We start from the raw sequence: 16,015 nt of genomic DNA on the forward strand, positions 1-16,015 counted from the left end.
CAGAGTTGGCTTTTGGCTTTCAGCACAAAAGATATCACTGGAAAGTAAGACAAGGAACAAGCATTTAAAAGAACCCCACAACACAGCCATTCATAAAAATCCTTCATAATATTAAAGATACTAAAGATTCGCATCAAACGTTCCTATCCTAAGCAAAAGAAAAAAAATCAGTGGAATCACTTGGTAAGGCATTTGAGGGAGGAACCTCACCCTTTATCACCAGCAAAATAACTATTGTATTGTTTATGAATTATATATAAAGTATTCATGTTTCTTTTACAGTTCTAGAATGATAGGTTTGGAAACCAAAAGAGACATGTAATCACTCTGTACCTTCCTCAAAAGTTATATATATGTTGCTGTAATTCTCAAGTCTTCAGTTTAAGCAGAACTGACTAAAACCACTCCTTATTATAAAATTTTCTTTAAACCAATCGTTAAAACAGGATTAACCATCTAGACTTGACTATCATCTGTTTTGTGATACAGTTTTAAACTCAGGCCCATTATACCCATTCTAATTAGAAGTTAGGTCCCTCTGTCTACCCAAGGCAAGCTAAGAGCATCACCAACTGTCAAAAGTATCTTCAGTCCTACCAATTTGGAAGAGTTAAAAAGTAATGAACACCAAACAAATTTAAATATTCAGAACTCCTCAAGGAAAAAGACCCACATCTACCATTCTACATAAAAGTTTAAATTCTAGAGTGTCAAATACAGGCTATTAGTTTTATCAGTTTCTGTGACTGATAAATAGCTGTTCTGCACATCTTGAACTCTGAAACGGAGAGACACATGAAGTGATGGATGGACCATTTGGTGAATAAGGAACTGGCTGCATGGTTGCACTTGTACAAGCTGCAAAAGCTGTCAAGCTCAAAGTGCAGACAAGTGATGAGTGGCATTCCTCACGAACTGGAAGTGGGACCATGCCTGTTTAAAATCTTTGTTGGGGACACAGATTAAACACATTCTCAGCAAGTCTGTCAATGACATGAAGCTCTGAGGTGTGGCCAATGTGCTGGAGGGAAGGGATATCATCCAGAGGGACCCTGACAGGCTTGAGAGGTGAGCCTGTGTGAACCTCACAAAGTTCAACAGAGCCAAATGCAAGGTGCTGCACCTGTGTCCGGGAAGCACAAGTGCAGGCTGGCCAGAGAATGGGTGGAGAAAGAGCCCTGAGGAGGACAGAGGCTGGCAGGTGCCGGTTTATGAGCAGCACGACACAAGTCACAGTGTGCACTCAGCTCACAAAGTCAACCATGCCCTGGGCTGCATCAAAAGCAGTGTGGGCAGCAGCTCAAGGGAGGTGATTCTGCCCCTCTACTCCACTCTCAAGAAATGCCATCTGCAGTTCTTTGTCAAGCTCTGGGGTCTGCAACACAAGAAAGAAGTGGATCTGTTAGAGCAGATCCAGAGGAGGTCACAGGGATAATCCAGAGGCCTAAGCACCTCTCCTACAAAGGCTCAGAGAACAGGGTTATTCAGCCTGGAGAAGAGAAGGCTCCAAATGCCTTAATGAAACCTTTCAGTACCTAGAAGGCGCTTATAAAAAAGAGGGAGAGTGACTTTTTACATGAGTAGATAGTAATAGGACAAGGGGGAAACAGTTTTAAACTGAAAGATGAGAGATTTAGATTTGATGGTAGGAAGAAATCCTTCACAGTGAGGGTGCTGAGGCACTACAAACCCGTTGGGCAGGGAAGCAGCACATGTCCCATTCCTGGAAGTTCAAGGCCAGACTTTGATGAGGCTTTGAGCACCCTGGTCTAGTGGAAGGCGTCCCTGCCCATGGCACGGGCGCAGGAACAAAGTGGTTTTGAAGGTCCCTTCCAACTCCACACCATTATATGATAAGGAGGCCAACAACAGATTATATGGCTTCCTTCTTAAGTTGCAATATAAAGTACAATAATGTCATTAAAATTTAGTCTTATCATCTTGTCTTTGAACTTGAAGGCAATTTACTTTTGTGATGAAGATACAAAAGTGAATGATTACCTAGATTATGATGGCATAAAATACAAAAAGCACAACTACAAATGAGAATAAAATAAAAAAGCTTTCCTTAACCTGAGCCTGCAATATGAAATTTTAGTACCTAAACTATCCAAGTGCTAATTTTAAACTCTCAGACTACGAACAACACTATTTTGGAAATGCCTGATTTGCAAAATTGCTGGTCCCTTTAAAGTCTCACATAGGTTTTACAGCACTGGATCTCCATCTCAGCAGTGCATGAACTATCACATGAAACAAGAGGTAGCACTCTGGTAATACAATAAGCAAAAGTAACAAACATACTCTACTTGAACATGATGCAATCTGTGTGCTACTATAATATATTCTTCACATTCACTTTTCAAACACATAACTTGAATGGACACTGATTTACTATAGTTCTTACCTAGATTTTAATTTTGAAAATTAAGATACAAAACCACTTAGGTCAGTCATGTTAAAAAAATATACTCTATGCAATAAAACTAACTGTCTTCACAGGTCTTATTAAAATTTTCTAACAACCAACACAGCTTAAATCCTGCCTGTTTCATTATTACATTAAGATCTGCAAAAGGAAATAAATATAATCGCAGTATCTCCTAGCAAGTATATGAAACCTTGAAAAGGTTTCTTTTAAGTACTTGTTTGTTATGCCTTAAAGGTTAACAGCAGTTTTTCTTTGAACACAACTACAGCAGGTTTTTTCTGTAATGTGAAGGTCATGAGCAGAATTTTGGATCCTCAAAGAGATTAGGTCTTGTGGGTACAACTCTTCTGTTACTAAGAAAATGTGAACACTGAAGTAGATAGAAATATCCATTTTGCACTGTTCAAAAGACCATTACAATTAATATTTTAAATTATCCAGAATTCGGAAGCAAAGAATTAAGGATTTTTTCTCTAATCCACATTTCTCATCTGTAGAAATTTTTTTTCCCCCAGAGATGCCTTAAGTGTCACTCTCAGCAATAAATCAGAACTATCTGCACAGTGGAAACACTTAAACAGTGTACCTGTTGAAAAAACACTGTCCAACAAAATCTGGTTTTGAGAGATTCACAAATGCTCACTTGTATAGAAGTCATGAGGCAAATAACATAGATGCACTTCTTTAGGATCTCTGCAGAAGTCTGAATTGGATTCTATTTTGTATCTTCACCCATCTATACCCCTCCCACTATATTTTGTTAGAATGTCACATGACAACAGCAAAATACTTTCATTAAATCTTCATTTACATTAATCTAGTTAGAACAATACCATGATTCTACAATTACATACACCACTCCTTAACTCAGTCCCAAAAATAGTCCTTACTAAAATTAGTATTAGCATGCATGCAAAATTAAGACTGTCCTTAGTCAAACCAAGAACAGAACTGGAGAAACACTTCAGCCTTCAGAGTGACAATGACTTCTGTATTTCTGCTGCTTTCCAGCAGAACTTTAATACTTGTGTATGCTGAAACTGTCCAAGAGAAATCAGGAGTTGCATTACCCCAAAGTAACCTGAAGAGGTTACTAAGAGAAACTTACCCTAGATTTAGTCTAAAGAGTCAGTATTATTTCCCCTCTGGAATTTCCCAGACGGCAAAAACACTCACCCAAAAGCCTAAGTGACAATTAAGCAAATTTCTCCTTTAGATATGAAAAACTTTAAGATACATAAATGGATTCATAACTACAATCCATATTATTGCATTTGTGACACAATGTTTGTGCAAAAGAAACGTGTCTTAAAAAAGAAGGAATTTAGATTTCAGACCTTCCTTCTTTCAAGAATCTTGTATTAGTTTTGGGGGTGGGGGGGTATTTCATTCTTTATGAATATACAAATGAAAACATCAATGGAGTTAAAAAATAAAGGTAGAATTTATTTTGTAGTCTCATCTCCTTAAAACAAATCACAGATCCGTTTATACAAATGGAGAAACTGAGTCACGAAGGCAAACTGAGTCATTAAAACTCATACAGGAAAACTCTGGAAGATCACTAAATTCCCAAGAGGTTCTTAGTGCATAAAATAAACTGTAAAATTTGAAAATTAGGTGGTTTTTTTGTTTATTTCATTACCCTCCCCCAAACACTTTTTGTAAAGTGTACAAGGTTATTTTCCTCTAATTGTCAATCAGATGTCTGATTGAGAACATGACAGAACATGACAGAAGCCATGAAGAGGTGCACACTGTATAGCATCAGGAACAGGAGCTTTCAACTGAAGGCAAGGAAAGAAAAACGCAAAAGGTGTTCATAAAGGCCCATATATTCTTTGTCTTTTTCATGTACTTTTAAAAAGAGAGAATAAGACATGGCTTAGAAGAAAAAATTGTATTTACATAAATAAAGATGATGGGAGCATGCATTACTGGAGAATTAATGAAATCATTCAGCCTTTGGCCTCAAAACACACTAAAGGCATGCATTAACAATACCCTAAAAGTCTATCTTACTGTTCAAGTATACCTTAAATCCTACATCAGTGCTTCTAAATGGTATTCAAATTAAAATTCATCAGAGATTGAAGACAGTTTTGCCACTTCAATACCTCACTTTTGATTTCTTAAATCTAGAAGGTTCTAAAGCTATACTGAAATAGGAATTCATATCTCATTAATTTAAAGGACAAGACTAAAGACAGGCATTAAAAAAAAGGTGAAAACTTATTTTTTGTTATTGTTGCTTAAAACATACAATTTGCAGCTGCTATAGTATGTATCAGAGTACACTACACCAACTACCAAATAATGAATCCTTGTGACCTCCCTTCCCCCCACTCAAACATATTTATAGTGGTGATACTAAATGGTTCATATTTCATTTAGGAAAAAAATTAGACATTACGAATCGCACCTTCCCTCAGGACTTGTATGTGTATTAGCACATATACAATTTATATAGCAATATACAAAATAAATTGAAGAAAAAAATGTAATGCCAAAATTACATGGCAGCAGAAGAAATTCTGTGTCTTTAAATAAAGTAACAGGATATAATGTCGTGTGCATTATTCCCTTAAGTTCATTCTGTGTTCTCTAACTATGAATATATGGAATTACTACACCGAGGTCCAGTGCAGGTATTTCCTGGAAGATGAACGTGACGTTCACAAATGTGTTTCCACAAAGAATTTAGCTGACTGTCTTACTGACCGTAATCCACGACTCTCTCGTTGATAAATATTACTGATTTTATGTCGTTAGTAGGACAGACAGCTGTACCGTATCGATCACAAACGCAGGAGCCTTTCCAATTTACCAAACCGACATACAGATTACCTTACAGCACCACATACACACCCCTCGAAGGAGCTGCTTGAGTCTGTTGCCTCTTTCCACCCCCCTTCTCCCCGACAAGAGTGGTCTCGTTCACTTGCCTTTCACACACATAACCAATAAAATTAATCAGCTGGAACACAGCATTTTTAAATCGCAGTAAAGTCAAGAGCTGTTTTGTACGTTATTTGAAGGGAACAGCCTTTTCATTTTAACATAGTAAGACACTAATATGCTGCAGACAAACGCACTGCATGGGGTGTGGAGGACCCGAGCTGATTAGATTACCACAACATCAGCCTGAGGCCGCCATTTTTAGAATCTCTAAAGGACAAAAGAGGGAAATTAATAAATTTGCTCCACATTTTTAAAAAGTAACTTCAAAAGTATAGTGATAATAACCAATTAATCATGCATTGCAAGTACTGCCATGGATATCTCCCGCTGTTCTCTGATCTCAACCCTGAGTAACGAAAATGCTTCGTTATTATTCCTTTAAGCTACTGTAAATAAACAGACTAAAACATTCGTAAATCTAGATGCAGCACTGAACTTCTGCTTTTGACGACACGTAGTATGTAGCATTTTAGGGACCTCAGGGCTTTCAGACACCGCACGTTCCCTAATAGCCGAGTATGGGGGAATACAGGACCTTTATAAGCAGGCTATATTATGTTTCTCTACCCTATTTAGTAGTACACAGTGAACCGTTTGTTTCTCTTCCCCAGTGTCTGCAGCAATACGGTCGAACCCACCGCCACTTACTGCTTCAGGAAAGAGAATGAAATATGCTACCCAGGGAACACGAACACTGGCTGCAGAAACTAAAGCGAGAAAGGGGTGCACCAGTCCAACTACTTACAGCCTCGAGAAAGGGGGTGGGGAGAATGATCCCCTTTTAAATTGGCACAGAAACTCCTGGGGACAGCTCTCCGTTTGTCCAGGTTACACCACGAAGCGGAGATATTAACAGGGAGGCAGGCAGGGAGGCGGGGGTGTGGAAGGCAAAGAGATTAGGCCTATAACGAGCCATTTTAGTACCACAAAGCAAAAATATACAGGATGGAGGAAAAGAATAGGCTTCCCCAAGCTTCGTAAAACTCAATACGCAGTCCCAATAACGCACAAACCCGTTCTGAAAACCGCCAGCCCAAGGAAGCCTATGTTGTCACATAATAGCTCCTTTTGGCTCATTTTCCAAGCATAATGCATAAATCTGGCGTAACTGCCAAAAAATTCTCCTCAGCTCCTCCAGTTACAGTAACCCGCCATATTCATAAGATATAGCGACAGTCTGCCATTTTTTAACCAAACCCCACAAAAGGAAAAGGAAATTCAAGGCAACTTAAACAGAAATTAAACACATTTCAGGGTGGGAAGGAGTTATACTCACACCGAAGCTAATGAGACATTCCCGTCGCATTTTACTCTCTTTTTCCACCCCCCCTCCCCCAAGCACCCACAGCAGAATATGCTGGTAATACCAAAGACTCACCTGTAATGGTCACAGGCCAGGCAGCAGGACCCCTCAGCTGAGCCCCTTCTCTATCCCAATCAAAACAATGCAACAGCCCCACTGCGGATATCCCTACCCTAGGCAGGACTCAGCCCTCAGCAAGCTATAGTAAAAGAAAGGGAAAGAGGAGACCCCCCCTCCCCCCAAACCTAGCTCAGTGCGCAGAACCCTACAGGGACCAGCTCAAAGGCACCTTTGCCCTGGGACCTGTGTACAAACCCCGCTGCTGCCGCCGCTGCTCCCGTGCCTCCCTCCCTCCAGCCTCCTACGCTCCCTTCTATGTCACTGCCTCTCTCTGGGAAAATGGCGTCCGCTCTCCCCTCCCTCCCCCTGCACGGGGCTCACCCGCCCCGCCTGACAGGGGCAGGGTTACCAAGGCGAAGCCAAACAGCCGCCATTTTGCTTACGGGCCGGGAGCGCAGCCCGCGCCCGCCGAGCCCTCAGAGTCCATTTTGCAACACGCAGAACGGCTCCGGGGTCTGGGCGCGGCCGCGGCACCAGACTGCGGCAGGGGCTGGGCAGGGGGGCCGTGAGGAGGGAAGTAGGGCAGCGGAGGAGGGGCGGCGGCAGCGGGGGCTGGCGCCGGGGGCGATCCGCAGCCCCGGCGGCGCAGCCCGCGCGGGAGGGGCGGGGGCTCCGTCCCGGCCTGTTGTGGGGCCGAGCGCGGGCGGGAGCGAGGGTGTCTGAGTCAGAGCTGCATCCTCGGAGGAATAAACGCCAAAACTCCCTACTCGGCCGCTCTCACACCCCCAACCTCCGCCTTCTTCCTCACGACCGTCGATGCTGTCAGCATACGTGTTCTTTATGAATCTCTAACAGCACATTTTCGGCCTAAACTGCGCGAAAAGCCGGGCAGACCCGCCGGATCTCACACACGCAGAAGAACTACCTGAGGGGAGGGGAAGAGGGGAGCGAGAAAGGAGCGGGAATTTTTGCAGACCTGCTCAGGAGGTTTTGAACTGAAACTTTCAGTAAGACACTCGAGGCTGAGAATCTTCCCCGAAGCGTTTAGGACTCAAAGGCAAGTGGGAGAAAGCTTCTTTCCTTAGAGCGAATGCGACAGCACTCGCTGAAGGCATTTCTGTTCTGCAGGGAATGAGACAAGCAGAGAACGAGCCTCGTTTGCCCGTTAGGGAACGGCGCTCGGGGAGTACGAATGGCGCGCTTCCATCCAGACCAGCGGGCGCTGCCAATGCCAGGAGCTCGCTCAGCCTTTCAGGGCAGACACGGCTCCGGCCATTCGTAAGCAGCCCGTCTTTCTAACCACCATACCTCCCCCCAGCTCCCGCTGTACCCCTACGCCGCCCTGCCTCCCCTGCCCGACTTCAGCCCCTCCAGCGAGACGGCTGATGGAAGGAGGGGAGGCGGCGGCTGGGGTTTCGTTCGACGCCCACCAGGGGCTGAGCGAGCCTTCTTCAGTGCGCAAACTCGGGGCACCAGATAAAAGCTGGGCTGGCAGCTCTTACCCTGCCTCGATGGAGCCGCCACTTTCGGGTGACTGGAGAAGCAGTTAGCAGCAGCGCCATAGACTAGCGTCCCCCCCACACCTTGGGCACAGAGAGTTTGGGGCTCTAAACAGCTGCTGCTGCGGCAGGAGGGAGCCGAGGTGAAGGGATCTGCTAGCTGGTTGGACGCAAAAGAGGCGGCTGTAATGGGGCATTAAGTCTGAGGGAGGAGGGGGGGCGATTAAACCTCTTGTGATCATGGCGGAGTCTATGGGTATTTTTTTTCCTGTCTAACTCTTCTGTGCGTGTGTCTCTTGTTTCTTTCTCTCTCTCTCCTTAGGGCGCTTGGCTGGGGCTGTTCGCTCGGGTTCTGCCTGTTGTTGCGCGAAATGGCGGCTGGCGTCTTGGTGGGTTTGGTTGTCGGTTTTTTGTGTAGGGTTTTTTTTTTCCCCTTCCCCTCCTATTCCCCTCCCCGCAGTTGTGCCTTGGCTGCGGCTCCGCAGCGAACCGCGGCGGAGCCCGAGTCAGGAGGGGGGCGGGAGCGGCGCGGCAGCCAATGGCCGGGCCGGCCCGGGTGGCCCGGCGTGCCCTGATTGGCTGGCGCTGACATCATCCTGCAGCAGGGGCAGCCGCAGCTGGGCAGGGTCGGGAGCTGCCGGGGGAGGCAAGGGGAGAAAACGGGCGCCATGATCTCGGCGCCAGGGAAGACTCCGCGGGCAGGGCGTCCCCGAAGAGCTGGCGAAAAGAAAAGCAGGATCAGGCCTGGGCTTCTCCTTTCCGAATAGTGCCGGGGCTGTGCTGAGAGGAGCGGGAAACGAGCGAGAGGGGAGCAACTCATGCCTGCCTTTGTAACTGCGTCAGTACAAGATGGCGCAGGGTGTCCCTGGAGAGGGAAGGGAGTTGCACGTCCGCCGGAGGTCATGTGACCGCGTTGCATTCCTGTGGGGTTTGGCTGCGGACCAAGCTGGCTTAGGCGGCGGCGGCGGCTGCCCGGGAGAGCCCGGGCTTCCCTCCCCCTCCTCCTGCACAACGTCGTCGGTCCCGCGCTGGTTCCCTTCCCCCATCAGCCTTATGCACGAGGGTGTAGCTGCTACCGAGGAAGGTTCTCGCTTCTCTCTTTACTCTCCACCCACCTCCAGGGTGTAGCTGCTCTTGGGGGAAGCTTTCCATTCAGCCCCCTCTCTGCGCAAGGCTTTACCCTCCGCCAGGGAAAGTTCCCCCTGGGTGCCTGCTGGCTCCGCCCGAGCGTGAGAGCGGGGTGCGCTCACGGCAGTGCCGCCCGCTCGGTGCGGAGGCACTCTGCTCTGAGTTAAGTTGCAGGGGGTTATGGAGTGGTTCTTACTGGAACAGTCGTTTTAAGTGATGTCTAAATGACCTCATTAAAGCCGCTGAGGAAAACGTACAGGCTGTGCGAAGTTGTTCTGACGAGGAGGTCTTGGCTGTTCTAGTGTTGCTCTGCTGGGGGTACGGGTGGGGTGGCCAAGGGAATATCTCTCAGCTGTTTATGACTTTATTCTGTTTGAACAGGAAAAGTGGATCGCTGTTCTTTGTGTGCTGTTGAATCCTATTGAAGGAGTTGAGCAGCTTTCTGTGGAGGGATAGGTGTATTCCAAAGTCAGGCCGCAAATGGCCTGCATCTTTAACACGGGAATTGATGTATATAAGTGCAAATGAAAGATATGGTCTGCAAATATTGTGAGGACTCCCCATGGTTTACTTTGAGGTCCATAGGCAAATGAACTTGTTACATAGGCCTGGAAGGTTGGCAAATATATTTTTCCGGATCTTTTTAAAAAAAATTTCACTGTTCGCTGGATGGGAAGTGAAAAATGTATGTTTTCCAATCCTAACTCTTTTCTTTAAGGAATGCATCTCTGTTTGGTTGAGCTTCTCATATTTTCAAAGCAATTCAGCGCTAGTTCCCGTGTCTTGTTTTTCTTCTGGATTTTTTTTCTTTTTACCTCCACAGTGGCAACCTGAATGGGCATAAAGCTTGACTAGTCCACAAATGTGCTGTTTGAGAACTGGAATGAAAGTAACTGAGTGTGTGACTAATAGAGAAGATTTCTGTATAATAGCTGCTCTTTAATATGTGTTACATAAGTAATATGGTGAGGTGGAGTTCAGTTATATAAGAACTGACTGGGGACTTGGGAGCTGCTGTAAGTAGTTCATATTGGTCGCATATATAGCCTGCAGGGCATCCCTGTGTTGTGGGGGGAGGGGTAGAAAAACAGGTTTGGAAGCATCTAACTGCACTACATTTTTCCTTTGTAGGTTTATTGAGGATACCAGGAAAGAAAGGGAGAAGGCAGTAATTAGGAATGACAGAGTGTGAAGCTTTCAAATGTCTGTAGTCTCATTTGAGCTTAGGTTTTAGGATGTAAGCTCTGTTTTCTAAGAGAGCAATCTCCCCTCTTTTGAGTGTCAGAAGGTGGCTGCCAGCTGAGCGTTGTGCCAGCTGACTTCTGTGTGGACTATAAAGAGCAAGATTCTTGAGTCCTAGAGATTGTGAGGCTGTGCATATTTTTTTGTTAGAAAAAAAAAGCTTACTGGAAATGGTGTTAGGAGGAGGCAGTTGGTTTGTTGATCAAACATTAAAATGACTGGATTACTGATTCTTCTTGTGTAGGCATCATATGACACAAGGTAAATACTCCTTTGTGATGGAAGCTTCCAGAGAGGCTTTCAGTGTACAGTGATTCTTTTAACACAGCACTGATTTATGTGGGACTTGACATTGTGAATACTTCGTTGCAGATGTGTTTAAGGGAGAACATTAATTTCAACTAAAGATGAGGGGAAAAAACATTTTATTGATATTTGCATTTAGGCATGTGATTTGTAATTATGAAACAGTAATTGCCTGCCTCACTGTGTAAGAATTGTTTGAATGTTTATGTTTATAAACAGAATAGTTTATACAGCTAGAATTTCAATTCTTAAAGCAGCCTTTTAGGTAACTCACTCTGATAACAGATTTTGCTTGAAAACCAAGAAATTAATTATTTTAGAAGCTCTCTGTGTAAGTCGCAGCTTATTGCAGCAGTACTTGATTGGAGGTGTGTCTGTGCTTTTATGAAGCTACAGAAATGAAGGCAAGTTTTAATGAGCTGGTAGTAATTTCTTGTTTGTTTCAAGGTTGTTTTTATTAGGAGTTCTTAGGAAAGCAGTTATCTTGGAGGAATCAGTAGCTCTGGTAGTGTTGCAGTGCAGTCTCAAAACAATGTCATCTACATTCTGAATTACTTGTGCTGCAGGAGATGAGTAAAAACAAAATGTGTGTATTTTTTGAGACAGAGCATTTGCTCTATGGCCATTCTGATGCAAGCTGTTTTAATCTTGAAGGGAAGAAAAGAGCTGTAGGAGACTGGGTAAAAAATGGTATGTAGTTTACATTTGCGGTAGCTTACCAGGGAAACGAACAATATCTACAGCACTTCAATTTGTTCCTTAAGGAGGATACTTCAGTGGGCTGGATGCTCTCCAGCAGTTAGACCTGTGGCTCTAACTTGCCGTAGTAGCCTGTCTGTGCATGCATGTGTGGTCTGAGCCCTTGCTAAGACCTGTTATTTAAACAGTTGTTTACCTTTAGCCATACAAAGGGACTGACAGGAGTTCAAGGGTATTTAGGGGAGAAAGGAGAGAGATACTAACAGTGTAATAGATCCAGCTATGCATTAATGTCATAGTTGAGACAGTTAAAAGTGCTCATGCTGAAAGATGATCCTGCACTTTTTCAGCTGTTCATTCTTGCTTCTGCAAGTGATCATGGGAGGAATAGAAGTGAAGAATGGATGAAACATAAGCCTAATAGTAATGGATGGTTTTCTAATGTGGCTCTTCATTGTGTGGCTTGACAAACATTCCTGTTTGAACAGGAGCAGAACGAAGCACCTGGTGGGAAAATGGAAATATGAAGGTTTTAATTGTTAGTGAAGTTAGGTATGCTTTTTCTCAGGAAAGCTGCAGTTATTAAGGAGTTTTGAGGGGCACCTATTAAAGGTTTTTGGCTAGTGTAACTAGAATCACTGAGACAGGCACTCTTAAAAAAATAATTCTAAACTTTGAGTTTCATTGCTAGATTGACCTTCAGTTGTGGGTAGCAAGAGCGCTTGAGCTTCACTAGATTGGTAGCCTGTAAAATTAAGTGAAGTGTTATTCTCAACTACAGGCTAGTTAAGTGTTCATAGGATTTTAGATTTAAGTTTATTTTGTTGGAACAGGGTAAAACTTGAAATAAGCTTACTTCATGCAGAAGTGGCTGATAATCTAATAGCTGGGATATTCAGTGAAGAATTATTCCTACAGGATGAGTTCTTAGCTAATCATAAAAAGTGATGCCTGTGGGTCGCAGTAGTCATGAATTTGGCTGGTAGTGACTAGCCAAATGAATTTGCATTATTTGCATAAGGAAAAGGAGTTCCAGTGACTGACAACTGATCAGTTTATCCACCTGGATTTGGACAGACTGTGTTCAGTGCTCAAACAGCAGCAGGATAAGAACTTCTTTGCGCACTGCTTTAGGCTTTGTGTTACAATGAATCTTTCTGAAAAAGTTGAGATTAGTAAGGTTTTGCTTTAGCAGGAAAACAGGTTATTGGCTGGTTCTACAATTCTTAAGAGTTGAGTTCCTCGCTTAAAGAAGCAACCTTAAAGCTGTTATGTGGCCTCCTAATCCTGGAATTAGTGGGAATTTGTACCAGGTTCACTGCTGTGACCTCTGTGTAGTGAAGTGGGGCATTGGTTTGTTTTCTCCTTCCAGCATGACCTTGTTACTTGAAGTAGAGTCTTTCTGATGAACTACTAGTTGCTTTGGAGAGCAGTATTAAGGTCCAAGTAGCTACTTTCATAAGTGAGGTCGTGCTCAGACAATGATTATAATGCAGCACTAGCCCTGAAATGCTGTCAGTAGCAGTTCTTTGATGAAAATAACCAGTGATTGAATGGCTCATGAGCAGTTAATGCAATATGGTGCTTTTTGAGGATCTTTAGGAAGAAAATGGGAGACAATACTGACAGTTTGGAGACTGGGACTGTGCCAGAGTTGGGAAGTTACTGAACTGGAGACTCTAGCATCCCATAAGTACAGCTGAAGGTGGTTCTGTCACAGAAGGCAAGAGTTTGTGTTCCTTGTAAGCTCAGAAACCAAGCAAATCTTAGCTGTTGGGTTTTTGTGCTTGTGTGTTGGAGAAAAGAAACTGTACTGAAACTTCTTACTGTGACTGCTCCCTCTCTGAGCTTGTTAATGTGACATGGTCATGCAGTAGATGTTACTCAAAAGTAGAAATGCAGCAGTATATCATGTCTCTTCAAAGGTTTAGCTTGTGAAGACTGCTGCAGTCCTACTCAGTGTGGTCTGTTAAGATGCAAAACAGAAATACTCAACAGGCTGAAGGAGCTGGAGCTTTTCAACACAGAAAAGAGAAGGCTCATTATGGAGGAAGGCCTCATTATGGCCTTCCTGTGTTTAAATGTGGCTTATGAAAAACAGAGTGACTTTTTCCATGGGCAGGTAGTGGTAGGAGATGGGTTTAAACTAAAAGATGAGTGATCTGTCTTGGATGTTAGGAAGGGGTGCTTAGAGGATAGTGAGGCATTAGAATAGGTTGTCCAGAGAAGTTCTGGATGTCCCATTTCTGAAAGTGCTCAGGGGCACATTGGATCGGGCCCGGAACAGCCTGGTCCAGTAGAGTTGTCCATGCTCATGGTAGGGGCTGGGAACTTGATGATTGTGGAAGTGCCTTCCAACCCAAACCGTTCTATGGTGTCCACAGCAGCAAGGTGCACTAAGAATGGAGACCTTTTTGACATTGAGTACCACTGACTATAGTAATGGATTTGTTTCCAGCAAGCTTCAGTAGATGGGTGAATAGTGAATAATTTCTTTTGGTATTTTATTGACAGAAGTTAGTATCTTTCTATCCAGTTGGCTGTTGTATATGGATTTGTGATAGCTGTTTGATCCAGTGCTAATGCAGCTGCTATAGATGAATCAAATACAAGTCCAAAACTAGCTTGTGTGGCAGATAGGAGGTTCTCAGATTAGAACTAGTGTGGAGGGCACAAGAACTTAAGCTGAAGAGGTGGCTGGGAGACAAGCATTAGCATCCAGTTCTTGTGCTAAACTCCCTCCTTCCACATTCCTGCCTTTATTAGCAGGTTAGTCATGACACAGGACTGTCATATGATTCCCCGAATTTTAGTGAAGTAAGGTAAAAAAAATTGGGGGTACAGAACTGTGCCACTTTATTAATGCAGATGAAACAATCCCTCAAAGAGACTGTGGCTGGTCATGATACTGAGATAGTAATTTAATCTCTAGTCCAAGAAGTGCTTTACTAGCTGTATTCCCTGCTACGTGCTAAGTGATGGTTGTGCTGCTTCATTTTGGGCCGCTGTGCTTGTGGCCCAGTTTGTCAGGCTGATGATAGATTGTGCAGTGTGGTCTTTTTTGTTGAGCCAGGGTAAGCTGGCTATCTCAAATTCCATCCAGAACAACTATTGGTTTTCTAATTAGAGATTTATTAAATAGTACTGAATGTCATTGTCACAAATATCCTGATTTAGAAGACTACTCTTCATAAAACAAAACTATTGCTTTTATCAGAGTGGTGCTACTTCAAATTCATCTTCAAAGCTGTGCTCCATTACCCCAGCATACATATGCTGGAACAAGCTCATAGGCTTATAAAGGCATGCTGGGCAGTTGTCAGATCCTATTTTTAAACTGTTTCTGAGAAACACTTCTGCTTCCCTATCTCTGTCATAGTCATAGGAAAGACTATGCAGGAGCCATAATGTCTGGGCTCAGCTAACAGTAATTTTTGAACTTGAGTGTCTCCTCTTCAGTGACAGTAAAATTGAACTGCCCTGATTGCTGTTGCAGATGGGAGATGATGGTTCACTAGGAAATAGTGGTAGTGGGCTATTGACTCCTTGACTCTAGTACAAACAATAAAAGACTGTACAGGTATCTTCACTCCTGTGACCAGGGACAGGGCTTGAGGAAATTCCATCAAGCTGAGGCAGGGGAAGTGTAGGTTGGATATCAGGAAAAAGTTTTTTACCCAGAGAGTGGCTGAGCACTAGAATGGGCTCCCCCAGGAAGTGGTCACAGCACCAGCCTGAGTTTGGGAAGTGTTTGGACAGTGCTCTCAGGCACATGGGGTGGTTCTTAGGGTGTCCTGCATGTGGCCAGGAGTTGGACTACATGATCCTGATGGATCCCTCCCAACTTGGCATCTTAAAAGATTGTAGATCTATGGTGGTTGACAGCCTAGCCAAACTTTAATGGGAGTCCTGCTGCCTAGTATCAGAGCACCTGCTTTGCTGTGTTCCAGAGAGTGCAAGAAGAGAGCTTTAAATGGTATCTCTCCTGATGAATCTTGAACATAGCAGGTTTGCTTAATCTGCTACTGATTTGTAGTAGCCCACTTACTATAATTGTGTGACACTACTGTATGCCACCTTTACATTTTCACTAACATTGGAAAACTGCATAAAAATGCAACTGGGTTCTGTAGGCAACTAGTATTTTAAAGCTTTTTTTTTTTCCCTGTGTCTAACATTGCCTGCTTTAGTCTAGGCCTGAAGTACTGACACTAAATATAGGTGTTCACATACTCCTATGCTGGAGAGGGAATCCCAGAATTGAAGGACTACTTCAGAGAATATGTATTATGTGGTTTGGGTCAAAAAATGAAGAATACCAATCAAGCATTTAGACTTGATTTTGTTTGTTTCTTAAAACTGGCAGGCAGGATATTTCAAACTAGA

General features: G+C 43.7%; 1 protein-coding gene and 1 long non-coding RNA gene across 4 annotated transcripts in view; one reads left to right on the forward strand and one right to left on the reverse strand.

Moving 5' to 3' along the window:
* KMT2E (lysine methyltransferase 2E) overlaps positions 1-7,238 on the reverse strand; it is a 55,890-nt gene extending 48,652 nt beyond the window's left edge. For 2 of the 3 annotated variants that reach the window (XM_030961100.1, XM_030961101.1), the window contains exon 1: positions 6,771-7,238. The gene's annotated coding sequence lies outside the window, so the exon portion shown is untranslated. The remainder of the gene's footprint in view (positions 1-6,770) is intronic. The other variant, XM_030961102.1, reaches the window with a different exon arrangement.
* A 200-nt stretch (positions 7,239-7,438) lies between these two features.
* On the forward strand, positions 7,439-9,634 carry LOC115910742. The gene is made up of 2 exons (XR_004061206.1): positions 7,439-8,397; positions 8,577-9,634. It is a non-coding gene; the product is annotated as an uncharacterized LOC115910742 (long non-coding RNA).
* Positions 9,635-16,015: the final 6,381 nt, after the last annotated feature.

Source organism: Camarhynchus parvulus, chromosome 1A (genome assembly GCF_901933205.1).
Source record: "Camarhynchus parvulus chromosome 1A, STF_HiC, whole genome shotgun sequence".
In the NCBI taxonomy this organism is placed as follows: domain Eukaryota; kingdom Metazoa; phylum Chordata; class Aves; order Passeriformes; family Thraupidae; genus Camarhynchus; species Camarhynchus parvulus.